This window comes from Tympanuchus pallidicinctus, unplaced genomic scaffold (genome assembly GCF_026119805.1).
Source record: "Tympanuchus pallidicinctus isolate F22 unplaced genomic scaffold, pur_lepc_1.0 scaffold32, whole genome shotgun sequence".
NCBI classification, from domain to species: Eukaryota; Metazoa; Chordata; class Aves; order Galliformes; family Phasianidae; genus Tympanuchus; species Tympanuchus pallidicinctus.
The window spans coordinates 170,314-193,954 of record NW_026294750.1 but is presented as its reverse complement, the minus strand read 5'-3'; the positions used below and the strand labels follow the sequence as shown (position 1 = coordinate 193,954).

Genomic DNA, 23,641 nt, shown 5'->3' with positions numbered 1-23,641 from the left:
TTTGTGCTGGGTTGGTTTAATTTTGTGCTTTTATTGAAGAGGTTGTTGCTTCTCTGTGCCCCGTGAGGCTTTATCCAGGGCCAAGAAGGCGCAGGGCAGCGCTGCAAAGAAGGAAGCTCAGTCTGAAGGTCCCGTTGACCAGAAGAGGCGGTAAAAGCTTTGTTCTTCAGCTGCTTCCAAGTTGAGGCAGCGTCCCTGGGACAAGGCCGTCAGGTAACCCCAGCGCGTGGAGAGCTGCCTATGGCAGCAGAGCTGCTCCTCCTGGCAGAAAGCACAGGGGAAGCACTGCTCTGTCCTCCACGCAGACAGCTCTGACTGGAGCCAGAGGCCTGGCAGCCCAGGAGAGGTGGGCAAGGGCAGACAAGATAAGGAAGCCTGGGCACCAAAGAGGCTCCAAAGATAAATATTCCCGGGGAAGAAAAAGAAAAGAAAAGAAAAAAAAAAGGATGTTTCTCAACATCAGCTCTATACACAGGCAAAGAAAGAGCTCACCTGAGACCCTTCCCCCAGTTCAGCGCCTTGCTGGAGGCAGTTTTGCAATGTCTTAGAACATGCATTAGACTTCCTGGAAATAGGCAAGCACTTCTCCAGAATTGTGAGAATATTCATTTTTTAGTGTATATAATGAGCTTGCTTTCATCCCTTGGCCTGCATGCTAGGAGGAGGAATCCTCCATGCACCCAGCACTGCAATAAACTGATGTTGGCTTTCTAAACCCTCATTTAGTTTGGAGTTTTCTTGGTTATGATTTTTGGTAACAGTTTTACTAAAATTATGGGATACAACTTGAACGATTCAGCTCCAGTTACATCATATCAATTGCTTCAGTCTAATTATATATTGAGTATTTGATGCCAACCCCTTTCCAGTCCCATCAGAACGAATCTTATATTAGTAAACTAGCTACTGCTACGATGACCTGTGCCAACTGCTAGAATGCATCTGAAATAATGGAGAAAAACCTGTAATCACCATTCCTCATGACAGAAGAGATACACCATGTCCAGGAAGAGTGAAGAAGGATGTCATCAATGGCAACAAGAGCTTTTAATTGCACGCTTCACCTAGTTTTGATTCTACTAACTCTAACATTGTTTTATCTATTGCTTATCACTGCATTGTACATGAAATGTTGACACATGTCAAAGACAAATCACAGAATCACCAAGGTTGAAAAGAGCTCCAAGATTATCCAGACCCACTGTTCACCTACCACCAAAATTTCCCACCAAATCTAAATGTTTCTATATAAATAACCCAACTCAAACCACTCTCACCAAAACAGATCAAGAGACACAAAATGTGTCTCAAACTTGGGGCAGATTCCTGGCTCCACTGCTGAGGGCCAACTGAGATGTGCCTAAAAATGAAGTGCGACAGCAAGCCCTCTGCCCATCCCAACCAACAGTACAGGCCTGAAGGCTCTTGCTGCATGCATGCCAGCTGAACTCATCTTCATCAACAATGCTTTGGCATTTACATTTCCCAACTCCCCCACCATCGATTTCTTCTTCATTTTCACATGCAGACTGTATTCACATCTGGAGGACTTTTCAGCGTGTGCTCCTTGCAGAAAGGAGTCTGGACTGGACTTTGCAGACATGCATGCTGCTTGGGCTCTTTCTCAACTCCTATTGCCCCTCCTGAGAAATGGAGCCCATTGTGCTCCCCGTGTGCAGGGACCATGGGATGGATCCATGGCTGCTGGCCTATGCCTGAGTTATTGTTTTTGGCTTCTCAAGCCTTCAGGAGCTGCTGCTCCTTGCTGTGTCCTACTGACTCCCTCCTCAAAAAGCACCATGTTTGAAGTAAGACCCAGCTCCAGAGCTAGCCCAGGCTTCCCACCTGCTGTCAAAAAGCTGTAAGTTAACCGTCCCTTTGCTGCACCTCTTTTGCCAGTGCTCAGTGCATGCCAATGCATTTGCTCCCCTGTCCTTAACTTACTTTGCAGGCTGTTAGCTTTTCGTCATATTTTCCCCCCATTCTGTTTTGAAGGGGCCAGGGGTGAGCAGGGTGCTGAGCTCCCTGCTGCTGTTAAACCGCCACACTAAGGTTCTCTGTTCCCTGGAATGGAACTGCAAGGAAGAATGCAGTGTGCAAGTGCAGAGAACAGAGTTATTGATTCCAGCTAAGTAGACTCCTTTCACTTTAATCACTGTGTGAGTGTGAAGCAGGACAACATGTGGTCCTGATCCCTCCCAGGTGTGAAGTTGCAATAGATGCACAGGACATGCAGTGGAATGGGTAATTTCCAGTCACCATAAATATATCACCTGCCAATCTTCAAATGGAACATATTGAATTGCAATCAGATTTTCAACTCAGAACAGGGATTGTGCCTCTTCATCAGAATTGCAAAACACCTGTCTTGCCAGAGAACAAGATTCCCTGCTTCACAGTCATGCCGTTCTCCTGCCGTTGCTTTTTGGCAGTATGCACATCTGTGAACAACTGTTTTCAAGGATGAAATGTAAGAACAGCAAAATTTCACCACCACTCTCTAATGAACACTTTGAGAAGACATCAGAAGCAGAGATGTGGAACGGAATTCCTCCATGAAGAAACAAACAAACAAGCAAACAAACAACAAAACCAAACAAAACCAAACAAAAGAACAATAACAACAAACCCGGGTCGTTGACATTAATCGGCGAACATCAACAGGAGCCCAACAGCGCCGCGGCGGCGGCCGCGCGTTTCAGCACCAGGACAGCGCCTCGCGCATGGCCAGCTCCGCGGCGGCGGGGCAGTAGGAGACCCCGGAGACCCCCAGGATCGCCCCTAAACCTTCAGCTGACCCCTGAGTTTCCCCCCTCCGACTCTAAACTGTCCACTTAAGCCCCAGTCGTCCCCCTCCGCCCCCCCATAGTCCCCAATTTCATAGAAGTCATAGAATGGCTTGAGAGTGGAGGGAGCCAGAATGGAGCAAACCACTGTGTGTGTGTGAGGAAGGGGGGGGTGGGAGGGGGGAAGGGATCAGAATGAAGTGAACCAATGGGTGCAGGGGGGTCAGAATGGAACAAAACATTGGGCGGGAGGGGTCAGAATGGAACAAAACATTGGGTGGGAGGGGTCAGAATGGAGTGAGTCACTGGGTGTACGTGGGAGGCAGAATGGAGGGAACCATTGGGTGTGGGGGGATCAGAACGGAGCAAACCATTGGGTATGTGTAGAAGGGGTTTGGAACGAACCGAACCTTCAGGTTTGGCCCCAGACACCGTGTTGGGTGGGTACAGAGTGCACCTCTTGCCCCATGGGCGGTTCCGTCTTCTTTATTGGATGTAGAGACTCAAAGACAACACTGTGCTTTACATTGGAACCAGCCACTTCCATGGTGGCCCAACAGCTCCTGCAGGCACTGCATGCAGCACACCATCCCACCCTCCTCTCCTGCAGGACAGGACAGCAAAGGGCAGAGGCAAGGAGGGGAGACGGGGCAAGGGGTGCAGGGCATGGGAGGGTCATACAGGTCAAGGGGGCCAGAGGTGAGGAAGGGCTAGTAGGGAGCCAAAGGGATGGGTGCAGAGGCTATGGGGGGAGGGGGCATGGAGGGCCCCAAAGTAAAATAGAGGAGCCATGAAGGTCTAGGGGGTTCCGTGGGGAATGAGTGGTCCAGATAGGGGAAGGGGAGGAGTCATCAGGTGACCTGGGCAGGCCTGAAGTGAAGGCAAATGGGATATTGGGAGACCCGGAGCAGTCCCAGAGATGCGTGTGGGGGGTCTCCTGGGGGAGTATGGGAACAGTGGGGGACAGGAGCGGGAGGGAGGCTCTGGGCACGTGAGGGTGGTCTGGTGGACATAAAGGGGCCCTGGAGGTAAGGGTGGGTACATGGAGACGCTGTCAGGGGGGGCATGGGGTCACAGGGAGACATAGAGGATATGGAGAAATCTTGGGGACACACACAGGGCTGTGAGGGGGGAGCCCCCTGTGCCAACCCCCCCATCTCCCCTGAGCAGTGTGTGGCACAGTTGGTGGCAGGGCTGATGGCAGTGGTCCTCAGGTGGATGGTGTTGGTCTGCACCCCCCCCCCCCTCGGCCCCACAATGTGCTGGAGCTCATCCTGTAGGTACAGCCCTCCCACCCCACAAAACACCTCCAGATACCCCCCCAAATTGTCCATAATTCCTCCCCAAATAACTCAAAAAATGCCCCCAAATAATCCAAAAGCCCCCAAATAATTCCCAAATGCCTCAGCCCCCTCCAAGTCTATTCCAAAATGCCCATGTCCTCCTAAATAACTTCCAAATGCCCCAAATCCCAACAAAATAACATGAAAATGGCCTCAAACCCCTAAAATCACCGACAAATGTCATAAAAAACCCTAAAATAACCCCGAAATTGCATCGTAAATATGCCAGAATACCCCTAACGCCCCAAATCTCCCCGAATTACTGCAACAAACTCAAATCACCCCAGCCCTTTCTAATGTAAACTTTAAGTGCCCCCAAACTCCCCCAAATTGCCCCAATTCCCCCATAATAATCCCCAAATATCCCCAAATACCCCAAAATGACCTCTAAAGCCCCCCTCAGATTCCTCCAAATAATGCCCAAACTCCCAAAATAACCCCAAACTCATCCAAAAGGCCCCCTAAGACCCCCAAAATAACTTCCAAAAGCACACACACACACACACAAAAAAAAAATGCTAACCAAACAAATGTCCCAAATCCTCCCCCAGAATGTCACCTCCTCAGCCCCCACCAGGTGACCACATAGATCTGGGGCATCATATCTTCACGGCGCTGCTGCTAGGTGAGAAATCTCCTGAGGCTGCTGCCCTCACCCCTCCCAGACACCCCCTACCCCGAGGACATGCTGCTGAGCTGCTCTTCCTTCTCAAGAGTGGGAGCAGTGGGATGCACCCCACCCCTACCTCCCCCCCCCCAAAAAAAAAAAAGGAGAAGGTCAATATAGAACAATGGGGGGGCTTTGTAGGGGGTCGTCATGGTGGAGGGGGGCATCTGGAGAGCCCCCATAGGCCCCAGAGGGAGCCGTCAACTCCCATGGGAGAGGGGTGGGGGAACATGACCTCCTTTTGGGCTGGGGGGCGCCCAGGGAATCTCCATGGAGCCCTGTGGACCTCCCCCCTCAAGGGATCCTTTTGGGGTGGGGTGCACTTGGAGAATGCTCATAGACACCTTTGGCATCCTCTACTCCCATGGATTTCTATTTGGTTTGGGGGGCATCTGGGGAACCCCCCCAGACCTTTGTAAAATCCCCATCCCATGGTGTCCCTTTTGGTCTGGGAGGCACTTGGGGGATCAGCTTAGCCCACTGTGGGACTTCCACTCTGATGGGGTTCTTTTTGCCATGCAGGGCACTGGGGTCTACTTTTAGGGGGGCACATAGGGAATCCTATGGAGTCACTGAAACCCCTTCTGGGGTGGGGGACATCTAGGGAACTCCCATAGGCTTCTATGTGACCTTCCCACTTCCCATAGGGTCCTTTTCTGGGGAGGGGCAGTCTTTATGTAGGGGGGAGCAGCCCCAGAAGTCTGTGTTACTGGAGGAGCATATGGACACACCACTTTTGGGGTGCCCCCAGCTCCTAGTTGCTCTTTTTTTAGAGGGGGAAGGGGGATCCTACTAGTATTTTGGGGTTATTTTGTCCTCCCTCAAGCCCCCTGGAATAGCTTTGGAGCAGTCGCATCCCATGGACCTGGGGCCATGGGTTTTGACACCCACTTTTGGATCCTGGAGGTGGCACTTGGGGGGGGGGGAAGAGTTCTGCTTTGCCCTGCTGGGGTGGGAGGGGGAGGTGGAATTTGGGGACCATTTTGGAGCTTTTCTGGCAGGGGATCATTTTGGTTTTACCTTGAAGGGTGCTTTTGAGGTCATTTTGGATCCATCTGGGCCATATTAGGGCTGATTTTAAACATTTTGTGCTCATTTGAGGTGATTTCAAGCCGGTTTTTGAGATAATTTTAGGGCCATCTGAGATCCCTTTTGAGGGTTGTTTGGTGTTACTTGGGGCTGTTTGTGGGCAATTTGGTGCTATCTGGGACCACTTTGAGGTTAACTTGGGGCTGCTGGGGGGTCATTCTGGGATAGTTTTGAGTCTGTTGGGACCATTTTGATCCCATTTGGGGCCTTTATTGGTGCCTTTTGTTTGGGGGGGGTTTGCATTCATTTGGGATCCTACACATACACAAAAGTTATGAGGCTGCCATTCAGCCTCCTCTGCTTCTCCCCTCCATATTAAACACTGTCACCAAACTCGCTCAGAACACCTTCCTGTCCAACCACGCCATTTATAAAGACACTGAAAAGACCCGGCCCTAGAAGGGAGCCCGGCAGAGACCCCCTGCTGGACGGAACCCCACTGACTGCTCCTCTATGCTCAACCCGCCGACTGCTCACCCACTGCACGACGGTTTTGCCTACAACATAACTCCAAAAGAGCCCTAAAATGACTCCAATGCAGCCCAAAACCAAAGCAGCCCCCGAAAGGCCCAAACAACCCCAAAATGACCACGAAATGAAACCACAGAGACACACCACTCACCCCCTCCAACACACAGGCCCTTCTCTCCATCCCTCCCCCACACCACTTCCGCTTCCCTGCTCCATCCGCTGCCGGGTCACGCAAGGCCGCGCCCCACAGAGCTGCCCGCAGTGCGCCTGCGCGTGGAGCAGCCGGGGGAATCCTGTGTGCGGAAGACATGGCCATTCCTGCGCTGCCGCCATCTTGTTTGTGGGCACTGCCCTGCTGTAGGGTGCCGCCATCTTGGTTGAGGGCACCGTTTTGCTGCGGGGCACCGCCGCCTAGTTTTGCGATTTGTTTTGCGCAAAATCGCGTTTATTTCACTAAAACGGCCCCAAACGGCCCCAGAATAGACCCTGATGGTCCCCCTGAAGCATTCAGGACACCTGTGTCCCTTTAAACTGCGAATGGTAATGAGGCAGAGTTCAGCTTTTACCCTGTTGTAATATTTAAGATCATATTTTCCTTTTCCTTTCAATCTTCTACCCCCACCCATCCTTCCCAAATGGATGGGCAGATACCAACACGGATATCCAACACTTCTACTCCTCTATGGGAAAAGGAGATCAACGAAACAATTCATCAGAGCAAGAAACAGTGCTGATCAAACCAAGAGATGAAGAAAGAAAGATACAAATGAGGTAATGCTCAGGAACCAGCAGAAGAGGGCTAAGCAGGAGAAAAATAGAGCAAGATCACATCTGCTCTCTGCTCCACCAGGCTCCAGTTGCAACAGAACGAGAAGGAAAGCTCTTGTATGCTGCTGGTCATCATTGGTTTGTGTGCAGTACTGGAAATTCCCACCCACCTGCTGTTGGCTGGAAGAGGGCTAAGGAGATTCCACTTGTATCCAGAAAATCCATGGCCAGATGAGATTCTCTTTAACGTTTTCATAAATGCTTTGGATGTAGGACTAGAAGGTGTTTTGAGCAAGATCACTGATGATACCGAGTTAAAAGTTGTTGATTCCATAGAGAGTGGAGAGGCCTTGCAAAGAGATCCAGACAAATTAGAAAGCTGGGCAGTCACCAAACACATGGAGCACAGCAAAAGCATCACAAAAGCAAGTGCTGGATTCTGCACCTGGGAAGGAGTCAACCCTGGCTGTACATACAGACTGGGATAGGACACTGTAGAGCAGCCCTGCCGAAAAGAATGTGGGAGTCTTGGTTGAAATCAGATTAAATACAAGCCAGCAGTGTGCCCAGGTGGCCAGGAAGGCTAACCCTACCCCAGGGTGCATCAAGAATGGCAGTGCCAGTCGGTGAGGGAAGGGATTGTCCTGCTCTGCACTGCAATGGTGCCGCCTCACTATGAGTACTGTGTACAGTTTTGGACACCACAGTACAACAAGGACATAAAATTATTAAAGAGTGTCCAAACAAGGGCTGCAAAAATGGTGAATGGTCTAGAGGAGACTGAGGGGAGACCTCTTTGTGGCCTATGGCTTTGTGAGGAAGTGGGGCGGAAGGACAGTGCTGATCTCTGCTCTCTGGTGACAGAGAGGAACAGGCTGGCCAGCCCTAGGTGACTCCTCCAACCTGGATGGACCTTCATGGATGGAACCTGGATGGAACTTCAACACCTGTATGTCCTGTCTGTCAAGTTCCAGAGTCTCATCCCAGTTGTGTAAGAGCACCCAGAAAGGGGAAGCAGTTGGGAAGGGGGTTTACAGAAGCCTATTTGCATCACTGTCTCTGTCTCCTAGTCTCCTCCTGCCTTGTGGCCAGGTGTCAGGGGATCCTTTATTCCTTGTGCTGTGGGTATCTAAGGGACTTGAGAATGTGGTTCCATCTCTTTCTCTGACTCCTTGATGCTCCTCCGCCTGCCCACCTCCTCCCAGATGTCTGTCTCTGGACTGAGCAGTGCTTCCATGTGGGCGCACCCCCACCAGTGTACTTTCTGCGTTCAGGCTCAGGCAGAAAACTCAGGCACACCCCTCACCCTGAGTCCTGGGTGGCCACATGTTAACTTGGGCACTCTGTCTCCATAAGAAAATCCCCAATCATCCTCATTTCCAAGGCAGTGGTTTTTACTTGCTTCCGCCTGCTCTCACAGAAGTGCCTCCAGCATTGCTCATGGCTCAGCTCTGACCAGTGGCAGATCTCTTTCGGAGCTGCCTGGAAGTGTCTCTTCTCTACCATGGGGCAGCTGCTGGGCTCTGTTCACAGAAATTCCTGCAGCTCCTCCCAAACCCAACACACTGCTTCAGGTAACACCCTCAACGTGGGCCAAAAGACATGAAACTGAGTTACCACATCTTTTTTTGTTTAATTATTCTGGCTGAAGAAGCTCTTTTGGCCTTGCTGTTTTCCCACGAACCTCCCCTCGATAGATGCAGGTATGTTCAGAGTAGCCCCAGTTGCTCTGCATCTGGAATTTGATATGGCAGAATGCTTTGGGAGAGTCCTCCCGTGAATAAAATGGGAGGCATTATTAACCAGGAGCCACATCACATCTGCAGAGCTCCCTTTGCTGTGCACCAAATGGCAGCTGTGACAGAAGAGTAAGCAGGAAAAACCAGAACTTCCTTGCTAAGGCCACACAGAAAACCTGCGAGCCTAGAAAGCAGTGCGCAGCATGCAAAGGGGAGCTGTGGAAACCTGAGTTTCTCTGCTCTCGAAGCTGCCATGGGGCACTGGGACAGTCCTGATGATGAGGAAAGGTATCAGTAATCCTCCCTCCTGCTGGCAGTCATCCCTTCGCATCTGGAGTGGGACAGTTTCCCTCCCAAACCCCCTTCCCACTGCTGCTCCCTCTGCTCTACTGGGAAGAAAAGGAAAGTGTGTCCAAAGATGGCCAACTGCCACCTTTGCCAACTTCCCTGCAAGAGTTACTCACCTTGGAGAGCAGAGGGTAGCCTGGGTGATCAGGCAAGCCCTTCCTTTCTGGAAATTGCAGGCAACTTGGCCTTCCTGCATGGCAGCCTGCTGCACACACTCGCTGTACCGGCACATGGAAGGTCTGAGAAATCTCTCTGTCCATGTCATAAGTGAATAGCTCCAGAAAAGTTTCAGCCTTGTCCTCATCCACTCCCTCAAAGACAAGCGATGATCGTGGTCATGCACAGGCAGGCCATCCAGAAAAGAACGTGCTGAGGCCAAAGGTGGGAAGCCTTCCCCACCTCCTTTGGCTCTGTGAGGATTCAAGCACAAGGGAGGGTGAGCCTGAGTCAGGAGACGTGGACCAATTGATCTCAGCTCGTAGGCCACGAGGAACATACCCTCCAGAGGTCTGTAACCACCCCCAGGTGTCTCCATGTCCTTTGGCAGAATGCAGTGCTCTATGGCAGCCCACCACAGGTCTCTGGGAGATCCCACCACCAGAAGGACATCTCTGGTAAAGCTTTTCCTTGAGGCTGTTGTCCCTCCAGAAGAAGCAGGCAGAGACTTATTGAGATGGCAAACTTTTTGGAGCACTGCTGACTTGTAGCAGCAGGCCTTAGGGATGTGCTAGATGGTGAAAGCTGCGGGGACAGATTTTCTCTGGCAGCCTGATAACAATGTGGCCTCAAGATCCTTGGAAAGCCCAGCAGTTGCCAGGAGAAATATCATGGTGAAATGAGAAAGACACAGCCATCAATGGCGAGGCAAAAAGCCAACAGACCTGTCTGTTCGGCAAGGAGCAGAGACCTTAACTTCTCTGTAAGCTGCCATTCTTCTCATAAATGAACACTTGACACAGGGCAGCCCTCCTGTATGGAAAGGTTCTGACAAAATGTCTGGAGTCAGCCAGATTTCTTTGCTTGCCCAGAGCTTGCAGAGTCAGAGCAGTTCTCCCCTGTGTCTGTCACCCAGCACCCTCCCAATACTGTGCTGGAGCTGGTGACCCTTCTTAAGGCTGCTCTGGCTAACCTCCTGCCAGGACACAAGCACCCACTCCCATGAAGTCCTTTTTGGAGTGGTTGGCACTTGGGGTCCTTTTTAGATTGAGGGGCGCCTGGGAACCTCTACAAGCCTCTATAGGACCTCTCTCCCCAGCCTCATACAGTCCTTTATGGGAGTGGGGACTCCTGGGGGACCCAGTCAACCTCTATGAGACCCTCTCATACTCATGGGGTACTTTTTGTGTTGATGGCAATTGGGGAACGCCCATAGGCCCCTATGAGGCCTCCCCACTCCCATGGGGTCCTTTTTAGGCTTGGGAGCCTTTATTCGGGGGAGGGCGTCCCAAAAGCCTGTGTCCATGGAGGAAAAGCACATGGAAGCCCCGCTTTTGGAGTCCCCCAGTCCCTAGCTCATCACTTTTCGGTAGAACGCAGGGGATCTCAGTAGTGTTTAGGAGCTGTTCTGTATTCCGTCTGTCCCTCCTGGAGTGGCGCTGGAGAATTTGCACCCTAAGGATCTGGAGGACCCCACCCTGGCTGCTGGAGGAGCTGCAGTGGTAGCAGACAGGATGGGATGGTGAGGGCTGGGGGAGGTTTTGGGGGTGTCTGATGAGCTAATTGGCATCCCTGGAGAGTCCTTATGGGTTTGGTTGTCCACTCGGGGAATATGTTTAATTGGAGTCACTGAGGGGAGGTGGTCCATTGGGTATTGAGGTCTCTGGGGGATGTCCTCCCCTGTTTCCTATTTTAGGCTCCATAGCTTCCCCCAGCTGGAGGATGAAGGGGAGGGGTAAAATTTTGGGGCTATTTTGGAGTCTGGGGGGTAGAATTGTGGGGCTATTTTGGAGTCCTCTTTTAGGGATCACTTTTGGATTACCCTGTGTTTTTTGTGCTGTGTGTTTGCCCAAATCCCTGAGTTGGTTTCCCAGGAAAATGCTGCTATTTTTTTCGGAGCTACAGAGCAACTGGAACATCAGCAGGGAAAATTGCAAAAAACTGGGAGTTTCCCTGGCTGTCATAGACACTGAGGAGGAAAGGATGAGAACAGGGCATGAGCCCCAAAGCCAACCTTGGGGTTGAAAGCACAATTGTCTGGGCACACCGTGCACCTATTTTGCCCAAAATTCACGCAGTGGCAGAGCTATTAGAGGGTGCCTTTAGGTAAAGAGCCAGGCTGGGGATGGACAGTCTCACATTATTGTCTTCCAGACTCCTGCATCCATCTGAGTGATGCCCTGAACCGTGCACCTCCAAGGAAATGTTTTTTTTTTTTTTCATGCAGTTAGAAAAAATGTATTTGCATCTTGCAAAGTCCAGTGCCTGAGTGGGTGGCACTGAGTGGGAAAGATGCTCAAAATGGCTAAAATGCAAGATGTTTTTTGCTTTAAAGTCACCGTGTACTACAAGGACCAGAATAACTATTGGATTGGGCTGCATAAGGAAAAAGGGGACAACCACTGGACATGAACTGATGGCACAACCTTTAACAGCTGGCTTCTTTGTCTGTCCATTTGTCTGGGTTGGAATCTCTTGCAGGGTCTGTTTTGGGATAGGGACCTTCTTGTGCCACAGCACTCTTGTTTTTCCATGGGATGCTTGGGTGAGGCTCAAGGGTGCTGTACCCCAAACCTGTCTGAACATTTTCAAGGAGAGGAAATCCCTGCTTTTTTAAATATTTGTGTGGTAGTTTTATCCTCTTTTCCTTCCTCTTGAGCACAGGTTTGAGCTGCGAAGTGGAGACCAGTGTGGATACCTGAACCAGGACAGGATCAGATCAGCCTTCTGCCATACAAAGAAAAATCGGGCGTGCAGCAGAGCTGATGACTACTGGAACGAAAGATCCCATCAGCATCAAGCTCATGCTAGTGCTGCTAGGTGTTTTCCAAGCAATTGGTGAAATCTTTAATCTTTCCAGCACTTCTACATTTGTTTCTGCACAAAAGCAGGCAGCTCTCTTCCTGGTTCTCTCTCAGGAAAACGATGTTGTATATGCCATGTACCTTAGCAATCATGGAATTCCAGAATGGTTTGAGTAAAACCCTGGCATGTGGGTTTAGGGCCATCATCTGACAGCCAGAGAACTGCTGCTGGCATCAATCAGGGCTTTCTGGGCTGCGTTGTACCAATAAATAAAAATTAATGCCACCGTTGTCCGTGCTGTACTGCTGTCATGTTACTACTTGACGCACTGCCAGACCTCGCGTGCCACTTGGCATTGGCAGACAGATAATATGAGTGGGAATGGCTTTAAACTCAAAGAGAGAAAATTGAGGTAGAGGAAATTCCTCCCCCGAGGCAGCGAAGCCCTGGCCCAGGGTGCCCAGAGGCTGTGGGCGCCCTGCATCCTGTCTGAGGAAGGGACGGGGCGGGAGCACAATACGCAAAGGCAGCAGTGCTTCTGCGTAAGGTTTACCAGACAGCAGGCACCGTCCTGCTCTGACTAGTGGACAAGAACTCACTCTGCAATAGGAACCAAGGAAGAACTATTAGCACGTTCTCTTCCTCCTCCATTTCATTTTGCTCTGTGGGCTGGACCGAGAATCTGAAAGTGGAGAGACGGGAGGAAGATGATGCTGCAAGCCTCGTAAAGATGCTGTCACTGCTCACTCCATGGTAGCAGTTGTCTCATCAGAGGCGCAGTCCATTGTGCTACCAGCAAAGTAGTGTGACAAAGCAAAGTAAAGCAAGAAGAATGAAAGGCAAAGCAATGGTAGGAAAGAAAACCAAAAGCAAACCAGAGCAAAGCAATGGAAGAAAGAAAAAAGAATAAAATGAAAAGGAATATTCAAGGAAAAAAAGAAGAAATGGAAAGAAAGAAACTGCAAGAAAAATCCAACCAAATTGAGCAGTGGAAAGCAAATTAAAAAAAACACCCATAAGAAAACTAAGGAAAAACAAAAGAAAGCAAAGCGAAACAATGACACTCAAAACAAAAACAAAGAAAAAAACAACACTAAAATCAAAAAAGTAAAAACTAAATAAAAAGGAAAAAAGGAAAAGAGAAAGAAAACAGAAGAAAACAGAAAACCTAAAAAAAGGAGAAACCAAAAAAAGGTAAAAAAAAAACAAAACAAGAATACAAAAAGAGACAAACCAGGCAAAACACATAAAACACAGAAAAGAAAAAAATGACAAATCAGAAATGAAAACACACACAGAAAGAAAACCAAAAAAGCACAAAAAATAACAAAAAAAAGAAAAAAAGAAAAAAAAACAAAACAAAGAACACATCGAAATCCAAAAAAAGAGAAACAGAAAACAAATACCAAAAATACACATCAAAAAGAAAAATTACAATAAAACACACACACAAAGAGAAGAAAAACAAACAAAAAAACAAACACACAAAAAAGAACTAAGCATAAAAAAGAGGAAAGCAAAAGCAGAAGGACATAAATGACCCAATAAAGACAAAAAAAAAAAAAAAAAAAAAAGATAAAAAGAAAAAACAATCATAAAATACAAAAATACAAGAAAAAAAGAACAAAAACATCCAAAACAAACACAGAAAAAAGAAATACAAAAAAGAAGCAAAGACGATATGCAAAGGCAACAAACGTTGGAGAGCAAAGCAAAAGGAACAGTAAAGAGAATGAAATCAAGTGAACATAGGAAAGCAAACCAGTGTGACCAATGGAGAAAGAAACAACGAACGGAAACAACAAGAACCGAAACCGAGCGGCAGAAGAGCAAAGAAATAGGATTCAGTTCGATGGCAAAGCAAAGGTGACGAGAGACCGCGGTGCAGCCAAAAGCTCAGCATCCGTGCTGGCAGGAGGAAAGGGCGGCGGCTGGGCGCGCTGCACCTCCAGCAGGGCTGCGGCCGTAACGAGGACCAACGTCTCTCCGGAGGAAGGGAGAGCGCTCGCAGTCCGCCGAGGAGGAGCTCAGGGCAGCGACCGGGCGCGGATGTTGCAGCCAGCAGAGGAAAAGGCGCGGGTCCGTGCGGAGGAAAGAGGCGAGGACACCAGGAGGCGTGGAGCCGGCTGTGCCTCGAGCACAAGCGCAGGAGGAAAGCAGAGGGAACAGGGTGAGTAAACGAGTCAGCAAAGGAAAGATAAAAATGAAGAATGCAGAGGAGTGGCGACAGGTAAGTAAAGGCAATGTGAGAGGAAGGAGGCGGGCGTGGGGACACGGGAAGGAAGAGAAAAATGTGAAGGGTTGATGAAGAAGAACACAAAGGTGTGCAAAGAAAACTAATTTGAAAAAAAGGAGGAATGAAGAAGAAACAGAACCAACAAAAAGGAAAAAAAAAACAACAATAAAACAAATTGAAAGGAGCGGTAAAGGAAAATGGAAGGGGGAAAAAAAACCTACAGAAACTGGAAGGCAAAGCCAAGAAATACCTAGAAAAAGCAAAGACACAGAATGCAATATCATGGCAAGAGAAAGGATTCAAGGAAAGTAAAAAAGAAGGAACTGCCATCCAAAATGGTTTGAAGGAAAGAGGGAATAAATGACAATAAAGAAAATAAGCAAAGCACAGAAAAGCAAAGAAGAAAGGAAACCAAAGCAAAGAGAGAAAACCATTAAGGAATGCAAAGCAATGCAAAGAAAAGGCATGACAGGAAAATAAAAGAGCAAAGCAAAGCAATGGAAACAGCAATAACAGGGAATAAAAGAAAGAAACATAAATGAAAAGGAAAGGAAACCAAAGAAAAATCATTTGAAAAGCAGAGAAATGAGAAGGAAAAAAAATAATGCCAAGAAAAGAACTGGAAGGGAAAAGAAAAAGCAGTAATGAAACAAGTGAAACAAAACAAGCAGTAAAAACATCTAAATTAGAATAAGAGAAGACAGAGCAAAGCCAAGCCAGGAATGGCAAAGTTAAGAGGAAGCAGACAGGCAAGAGAACAAGGATACAGACAGGGAAGGGAAGGAAAAGCAGAATGTAGTGACAAAAAGCAAAAAAAGAAAACCAACAAGGAATTAGAAAGTGAAAGGAAAGCAGAGAAAACTAATTTGAAAAGAGAAGAAAAGACAAAGATCACTTTTAGGAAGGACAGAAATAAAGCAAAGACATGGACTGGAAAGGAAAAGAACCAAGACAAAGGAAATAAACAGAAAGCAAAGTAAAAGGAGCAGTAAATGGAAAGGGTAAAAAAAAAAAACCCAACAAATTTTAGTTAAACGAAGCAAAGAAATACAAAGAAAAAGCACAGAGATAGGATGCAGCATCATGGCAAAGCAAAGGATTCAAACACAGAAAGTGGAAAAGAAAAAAAATAAAAATTAATCAAGGTAAAAAGTATAATAGAAAAGGAAAAGAAAGAAAAAGAGGTGAAAGAAAGCACAGAAAAAAACTTTTGAAAAGAAGGAAAATGAAAAGGATTACTCATAGAAAAGAGAAAATAATGGGAAGAAAGCAAATGACAAGAAAAAAATGACAAAATGAAGAAAACAGTGGAAAGCAAAGAGAAAAACGCAGTCAGGAAAAATAATGGGAAAAAAAAGCAAAGAAAAACAACGACATCCAAACCAATGTAAAAGAAATTGTTAATTTTTTTAATAAAAATATAAGAGAAAAAAAATGCAAAGCAAAGCGATGACATCCAAAGTAAAGCAATACAAAAGAAACAAACAACAACAGCAAAAACAAAACCAAAAGCAAACCAAAATAAAACAACTAAAACAAAAACAGGAGAAAAGCACAGCAAAAAAGAGAAATGCAAAGAAAAATCAGAACCATACAATGCAACATCATGGCAAAGTAAAGCATTCAAACAGAGAAAGAGAAAGAAAAAAAAGCTAACTAAAGCTAAACAGAGAAAATGAAAAAAAGTGAGAAAAAAATAAAAAAGCAAAGGCAAAGCTGAAAGGAAAACAAAGCAAAGAAAGAAAACTAAAAAGCAATGCAAAGGAATGCAAAGCTGTCCGTGCCATTGAGACAGAACTGCAACAGCACCAAGCACAGAAGGAAAGCGTGGGGAGCAAGCTTGAGTTTAACAAGTCAGAATAAGAAAAAGGAGCAAACAAAATAAAGTAAATTTAAAAAACAAAAACTGAAAAAAAGGAAAAACGAAAGCAAAGGGAAGAAGTGGGAACAAGCAGAGTCGAAAGTAAAGCAAAGCACAGAAAGAAAACTAGAAAGCCATGCAAAGCAACTTGAAGTGAAAAGGAAGAACCAAAGAGTGAACCAAAGCAAAGCAAGGGAAAATAAAAGAAGCCTCAATTTTGGCAGCTCGATTTTCCTGATGGTTGGTTTGTTGTCCTTCGTTGGCCTGGCTGCTGGGCACACGAGCATCTCCAGGGCGCACCTTCGCACCCACATTCTTTGTTCAGGCAGCATTCCACAGCTCAGCAGCCCATACAGGTTTACCCCTCCGCCGCCAGTTGTTTTCTTCCCGCTGCTGTAAGCATCCCCATAAGGCGCCTGCCACCATCCAGGAGACAGTGCAAAGGCGGAGCGTTGGCCACCCCTCCCGCTCAGCAGCATCTAGGGCCAGCTGGACAGCCTTCACCTCTGCACACTGCCTTGATTCTCCTTTTCCTTCAGTGGCCTCTGCAACTCATCGTGTGGGGCTCCACACAGCAGCTTTCCATCTGCGATGCTTCCCCACAGAACGACACAATACGTCTGTGAACAGGGCACATTTATTTACAAACCCCCAGCCTAATCTCAATCTCCAATCCCAACCCCGTATCCCTAATCCCATATCCCACGCCCCAATACCACATCTTAATCTCAATCCCAAAACCACATACCAATCCCAATCCTGATCCCATATCCCAGTCCTGCATCCCAATCCCATGTCCCTAATCCAGCGCCATTCTTAATCTCAATCCCAATCCCACATCCAAATCCCACATCAAGAGCTGCTTGCTCCAGTGTCACCGGGTCCAGCTGGAGGCAGGCCTGGAGGGGTGGCACAGGACAGCGTGAGGCTCAGTGACGGCATGGTGGCTGCGCGGGGCCGCCTGTGCCTGCCCCCATGTGGTGGTCAGAGCACAGGGAATGGCGTCACCCGAGAGACGGTGACATACAAGTGATGGTGACAAAAGTGACAGCCAGTGATGGGGACACTGTGCCACAGTTGTTGCACACTGAGCTTACACATGGTCACCTTTTTAAGTGTCACCAGAGTGATGGTAACACCCAATGACAGAGACAACGGTGACACCCAATGATGGTGACACCCTGAGGACAGTGACACTCAGTCGTACCCAGTGATGGTGACAACAGAGGACCCAAGGACCGCCCAGACCCTACAAGTCCTCTCTGGGGCATCCTCAGGCTCTTCTGAATGCCTCCGAGGGTGTCCTGGACACACCTGGGGACCCCCTGGACCTTACAGGATCCTTCTGGGACATCTCCAGACTGTAACCATAGGTGCTGTAACTGCTCTTCACAGCTCAGGTGTTTGACCTTCCTTTTGGTGAAGTGAATAAATACAGCTGGTCTCTATTTGTGCTTCCAGGCACCTTGAAGTTCTTAGGAAAAGAATAACTGTCTCCAGTTCTTCTCGGTGATACAAGTAACAGCTTGAATGTTGCTGCCCATTAGGCAGACCCAAAGAAGCAGATGACAGTTAAACTCCTGTTGAACCACCCTTGGCTCATGCAAGGTTATTCTGATGCTTTTCAGTGGCAAAGTAAATACCCAGTAAGTACACACACTCGAAGAAGCCTAAGTGTTTTCTGGAATCTTTTCTGGACCACTGGCATCCTCTCAGAATGGGAGTGATAACACATTTCTTCAGAGGCTGCTGACAAGTGGTGACTCTCAGGGGTCCATTTTGGTCAACATCTTTGTCAGTGACAGAGAGAATGGAACTAGAGAGCACCTTCAGAAAGTTTGCAGGCAGCCCTGTGCTGAGAGGTGCGGTGGATAAAACAGGAGGTAGGGATGTCTCGTCCCTGTGGTGTTCAGGACCGGGTTGGATGAGGCCCCGGACAGTTTGATCTGGTGAGTTGCAGCTTTGCAACTTGGAGCTTGATGGTCTTTAAGGTCCCTTCCAACTCAAGCCGTTCTATGATTCTCTGGAACTGTGCTTGTGCTCCTTATCTCTCAATTGTCTGACCTGTGTGAGAGGTTGGGGTAGCGGGGTTGGGGTGGGGGTGGGAATTGGGAGTGTGAGGGAGATTCTTGCTGCAGAACTGAGAAGTTGCTGTGTATTTGCAGCCAATGGCTGCTGCTGGCCTCTGGGTGCCACTGTTTCTCTGAAGAACAGCTGTGCTGATCGTACACCACCGTGTGCTGTGCATGCCATGGAACTGAATAATTAAGAGGGGATAGAGGTGCAACTTCTGCTCTAGTGAAAATCTCATCTGCTGACAGGCTTTTGTACTTGAATGCAGAACCTGTTGCCTCAGAGGGACCAGTTGCTGAAGTGCGGTGACTCTGTTTACTCCTTGCAGTATTTAGCCCTGATGCTAACTATTTAAAATAGAAAATCTGAAATGGTGGCTAACTATTGACTTGATTGCTGCATATCAGAAGACTATCATGGTGAGATTTGGCTCTGCGAGTGACTTGGAAGCTGTTTCTTCAGTACAGGTCTTGTTCTTGCAGCTGGGGCACCTTGATGAAGACTGTGTAACAGAACTTGCTGTGTTTCACAACCAGAGCAGAGAGAGTATATCGGCATTAATATCGGAGGTAATGAATGTATGTAACTCATTGTATTTAAGCTCACTATTACAGTAAATAACCTTTCTGTATGAACAGACTCTAATGTTTGCTTCTTCTCAAACATGAAATCTTTCATAGCTTTCAGAGCTAAGGTACCCCTGCTGAACTCCATATCTATCTGTAGCTGATAACTACATTCGTGCACTGCAAGTGGTTTAGCCATATGTCAGGGCAGGTTACTCGTCTGTTAATTCCAGAAGTTCTCACGGTTTCACAAGGAGGTGCCTTTAGATGCATCCAGATAATGAGACAATTGCTGTTCCTAAAACTAGCATGTGGTTCCACTTCTCATGGAGATCTAGTAGAAAATTTCTTCAATGTTCATTATGTTTTTTTGTTTTCTTCTGGGCTGCTATTTTGAGTGAAAGAAAAGGGTAAATACTTTTACTTAACTGTGCTCTTATTGCATCTTACTTCTAAATGAAATGTAACCTGTACTTTCACATATCTGCTTGGTGTGGCATTGAAAATACCGAGGCTAGCAATGTTAACAGCTGCATTTATGTGATGGACCAGAAACGTGTCCATGCTGCAACCTCTGGGTTACAAAGATGTTTGTCCTCATCCTTAGTGTCGATACTGCACGTGTTCACTCTGCCCTTTAAAGTATTAAGCACTTCTTACAATTGAAGATTCTTCTGTTCCAAGTGCTAGGGAATATTGTTCAGAAATGCTCCATCTCTGCAGGCTAATATGTTACTAAGAGTCACTGAACATATCACTTTCCTTTGTTAAGTGTTCAACGAAGCACATTACGAAGGCTAGTTGTTCACACAGGTTTTATTTTTGTCTTAAGACTGCATGTAACTTGTGATGTTGGTCTTATGGTAAGTTTAAAAAGTAAAAGTAGGCATTTCTTACATGAGAAGTGCAGAAGTGTGATTTCAGCTCATTTTTGTTAGATATTCCTGAGAGTTAAACAATTAAAATGTTCTGTTGGAAGTCCTTACATTCAGGATAGTTAAAGCAGTGCTTAGAGATATAACAATAAATGGTGGGAGTATGTCTTGGAAGTGTTGAGAACATGGCTGTCTGGGGCCAACTGCTGCTATGGAAAGCTGAATCTTCGAGCTATATTGAGTTGTCTCCACAAATTCAAAGTTGCTCCACAGAGCTGTTTTCCAACATGTGGACAATAGAACTTTTTAGGCCGTTACTCAACATGCAGTATTAACTGTGGTGATGCAATTCACACCTTTCACATGAAGGAAAATGCTTGATGTGGAATGCAACCTTTTGACATAGTAAATTCCTCAGTGTTTGTCCTGAGACCAGTGGCAGAACAAGAAACCAGTTCTGGTCCTCATCCCTTCCAAACCTGCAGTACTGCACTGCGCCGGCCCCTCAAAGACTTGAATTACAGAGCTCGGGGGGGATCAGTCTCAGTTTTCTGTTTAGTCCTGTTGTTCTAGTTAAAACCTATTTTATCACGCTGAAGATGTGGACTAGAGATAGATAGGAGGCTGGCTTTAAAAAAGTAATTGCTAATCATGAGAAATCCTGACTGAAGAAAAGCGAATCCTCTACTGCAGAAACGTACCTGCTTTGGTTTGGATGCTTTCTTTCAGAGAGGCAGTGCATGACAGTCATCGCAGTTAAGAAGCCCAAAACACCAGCAAATACGTATGAACTGACAGCAACGGAGATTCTTCCTGAGATGAGGTAGGTGTACAGTTATCCGCATATGTTTTTGGTTTAGAGCTACCTTAATCAGTGAACAGCCTAGGAAGCATTGTTCACAACAGCAAGCTGTATTTCCTTTCTCTTGGTTAAAATTTTCCTAAAACCTCTTGCTGTATTCCCTGGGAAACACTGAAAGCAGAAAAAAAAATTAAAACCAGAAGTCAGTCATCTTCAGAATGCATTCCTGTTTTCCATAACATAAATCCCATCTTGTCCCATTTTCCCTGAGTGCTGCAGTTTTAAAAAGCATCTCTGAGCTTAAAGCTCAACTGACGTAAGCAGAAACTCTCATAATACACGACACTTCCTTTAGTTTTCTTCATTCTGATCTGATCATATTCTAATAGTGCATATGAAATAACTACCGTCTGATTGCTGAGGAAAAGTAACTAATCAATTTGGTTTTGTAACAGGTGTCATTCTGTGGATTTAGATAAACCTAGCTCATGTGGAGAGCAGCCAAAAGAAGAGAAAGGCCAAACTACTTGGAAGTCTTGAAAGAGGCCTGGATAAAGTGATTACAGTGCTTACAGCAGGCACAAAGAAGTGATTCAGCTGACAGGGGCCAAGAAAACTTAAGGTGTGTTTGCTAGAGAAATATTTTATGGGAGTGATAGCTCCTGAAAACATTTCATACTATTAGGAATGGCCTTGTGAAAAATTCTTGCATGCGCTCTGTAGAAAATTGCACTTGCTCGTCCTGTTTTTCTATTGATATAATGGCCCTGTTAATGCCCAGGGATTTAGTGCTGCCTTCAGCTCAGGTGAGTCACCAGCACGTCATGGGAGAGGGCTGACCATTGCTTTTTGCATGCCATCTCTCCAAACTGGAGGAGGATACAGGATGGGTTTAAAGGAGTCCTAGCTGAAAGTACTGAATGATGTTATTTCTGTAGAGGTACTGCCAGCTTTCCCTCTGGTTTGAGGGAGCTTTGATAACATTCCTTGCTGGCTGTTTTCCTTAGTTCAGGAGTGATGCACTTGGAAAGGAGTTCTGGCATATTTTCTGGAATTCAATAGAATCCAGATTAAAGATCCAAAGATTAATAAATTCAGCTGGTGAAGGAATTTCTGATGTGGTCAGTGTGACTTTTGATTTTCAAAGTTTTGATGTCTCTGCAGCTAAGCCGTATTTTTGTTATTACTAATTCTTTAAATAACCTTAGAAAAAATAATTACTTAGTGCACTGCATAGAACACTTCTACATGAAACTTACACCAGGCAAAGTCGATATATAACATCAGTTTTAGATTTTTGGAATCTACATACATTGGCTTTTCCATGAAGTGAACAGAATCGTATAAATCACTTGAGAGGAATTTAAATTTGAATCAGTAGATGACATGCTCAAAAAAATTGTGATTCATGTGAAAACAAGGCTGTTATGAAGGCATAAACAGTTCCATAAAAGAAATTGATGCATCTCTCCATCTAGCTGTCTGCTGAAGCTGTAGCTATCAGGGACATCTCCAGTACAGTCACAGAATCAAGGAGTCTGGAAGGGAGACCTCTGGAGATCATCGAGTCCAGCCTATGCTAAAAGAAGTTCTCTACATTAAATAGTGCTGGAAAACATCCAGGTTCATTTTGAATATCTCCAGAGAAGGAGACTTCACAGTCTTTTTGGGTAGCTTGCTCCAGGGCTCTGACACCCTCAAAGTAAAGAAGTTATTTCTCGTGCTTGCATGGAACTTCCTGTGTTCCAGTTTGTACTCATTGCCTCTTGTCCTGATGCTGATCACCATTGAAAATCATCTGACCCCATCCACTGGACACCTATGATTCAGGTATTTGCAAACACTGATTCCCTCTCAACCTTCTCTTTCCCAGGCTGAACAGCCCCAGGTCTCTCAGCCTTTCCTCATAAGAGAGGCACAGCTAGACTGTGCCACTGATCACAGCCCTCTGAGCTCTGCTTGTCAGCCAGTTCTCAATCCACCTCGCTATCCAGTGTTTATCCCACACTTTCTAAGTTTACCTATGAGGATGTTGTGGAAGACATTTAGTGTCTTGCTGAATTCAAGGTACACAGCATCCGCTGCTCTTTCCTCATCTACCCAGCTGGTCATGACATCATAAAATCCTTAGAGGTGGAAACGGACCTCTGAATGCCATCTAGTCCAAGTCCTGTGCAAGGAGCAGCGACATGCACAGCTAGATCAGGTTGGCCAGGGCCTGATCCAACCTCTCCTTGAGAGTCTTCAGGGATGGGACATCCACCACATGATGAGACAGCCTGTTCCAGTGCCTCGCCACCCTCACCATAGAAGAGTTTTTCCTTATCTAAACCTACCCTCTTTGAGCCCTCATTCTTTCCTTGTAAGGGAGATGTTGTGCTCCTTCCACCATCTTTGTGGCTCTGTCCTGCATTCTCTCAAGCAGTTCCCTGTCCTTCTTGAATGAAGGGGCCCAGAGCTGGACATAATATTCCAGATGCAGTCTCACCAGGGCAGAGTGTTGGGAGAGGAGAACCACTCTCGCCTACTGACCACAGCCCTTCTATTACACCCCAGGATGCCTTTTGCCTTCTTGTCCACAAGGGCACAGTGCTGGCCCATGGTCATCCTGCTGTCCACCAGGACTCCAGGTCCCTTTCCCCTGCTCTCCTCTCCAACAGGTCTGTCCCAACCTACCCTGGTACCTGGGGTTGTTTTTGTCCAGATGCAGGACTCTACACTCACCCATGTTATGTCGCATTAAATTCCTCCCTGCCCAACTCTGCAGCCTGTCTAGATGTAGCTTCCAGGAGGATCTGTTGCGTGATTTTTCCTGGCACAGAGGTGAGACTGACAGGTCAGTAGTTCTCCAGGTCATCCTTTTTAAATGATGTCACCTTTTTTCCAGTCTCCAGGGACTTCACCTGATTGCCACAACTTATACATCGACAGTGGCTTGAAGATTATATCAGCCAATGCCATTAGGAGTGGGATGCATCTCATTAGACTTGTGGATGTGTAAAATAAACAGGGTGGATAAATAAATGTGGATGTATAAAATAAAATGGTACCAGATC

General features: G+C 46.9%; 2 long non-coding RNA genes across 3 annotated transcripts; one reads left to right on the top strand and one right to left on the bottom strand.

Annotated features, from left to right (window-relative positions):
- Window positions 1–6,598, bottom strand: LOC128087987 (uncharacterized). 2 transcript variants are annotated; one of them, XR_008210103.1, is made up of 2 exons: window positions 6,551–6,598; window positions 1–2,510 (listed from the first exon to the last, which is right to left on the bottom strand). It is a non-coding gene; the product is annotated as an uncharacterized LOC128087987 (long non-coding RNA). The 2 variants fall into 2 exon arrangements; XR_008210102.1 differs by lacking the exon at window positions 6,551–6,598 and adding an exon at window positions 2,630–4,433.
- A 13,184-nt stretch (window positions 6,599–19,782) lies between these two features.
- Window positions 19,783–22,910, top strand: LOC128088169 (uncharacterized). Its single transcript, XR_008210175.1, has 3 exons — window positions 19,783–20,606; window positions 21,041–21,207; window positions 22,335–22,910. It is a non-coding gene; the product is annotated as an uncharacterized LOC128088169 (long non-coding RNA).
- Window positions 22,911–23,641: the final 731 nt, after the last annotated feature.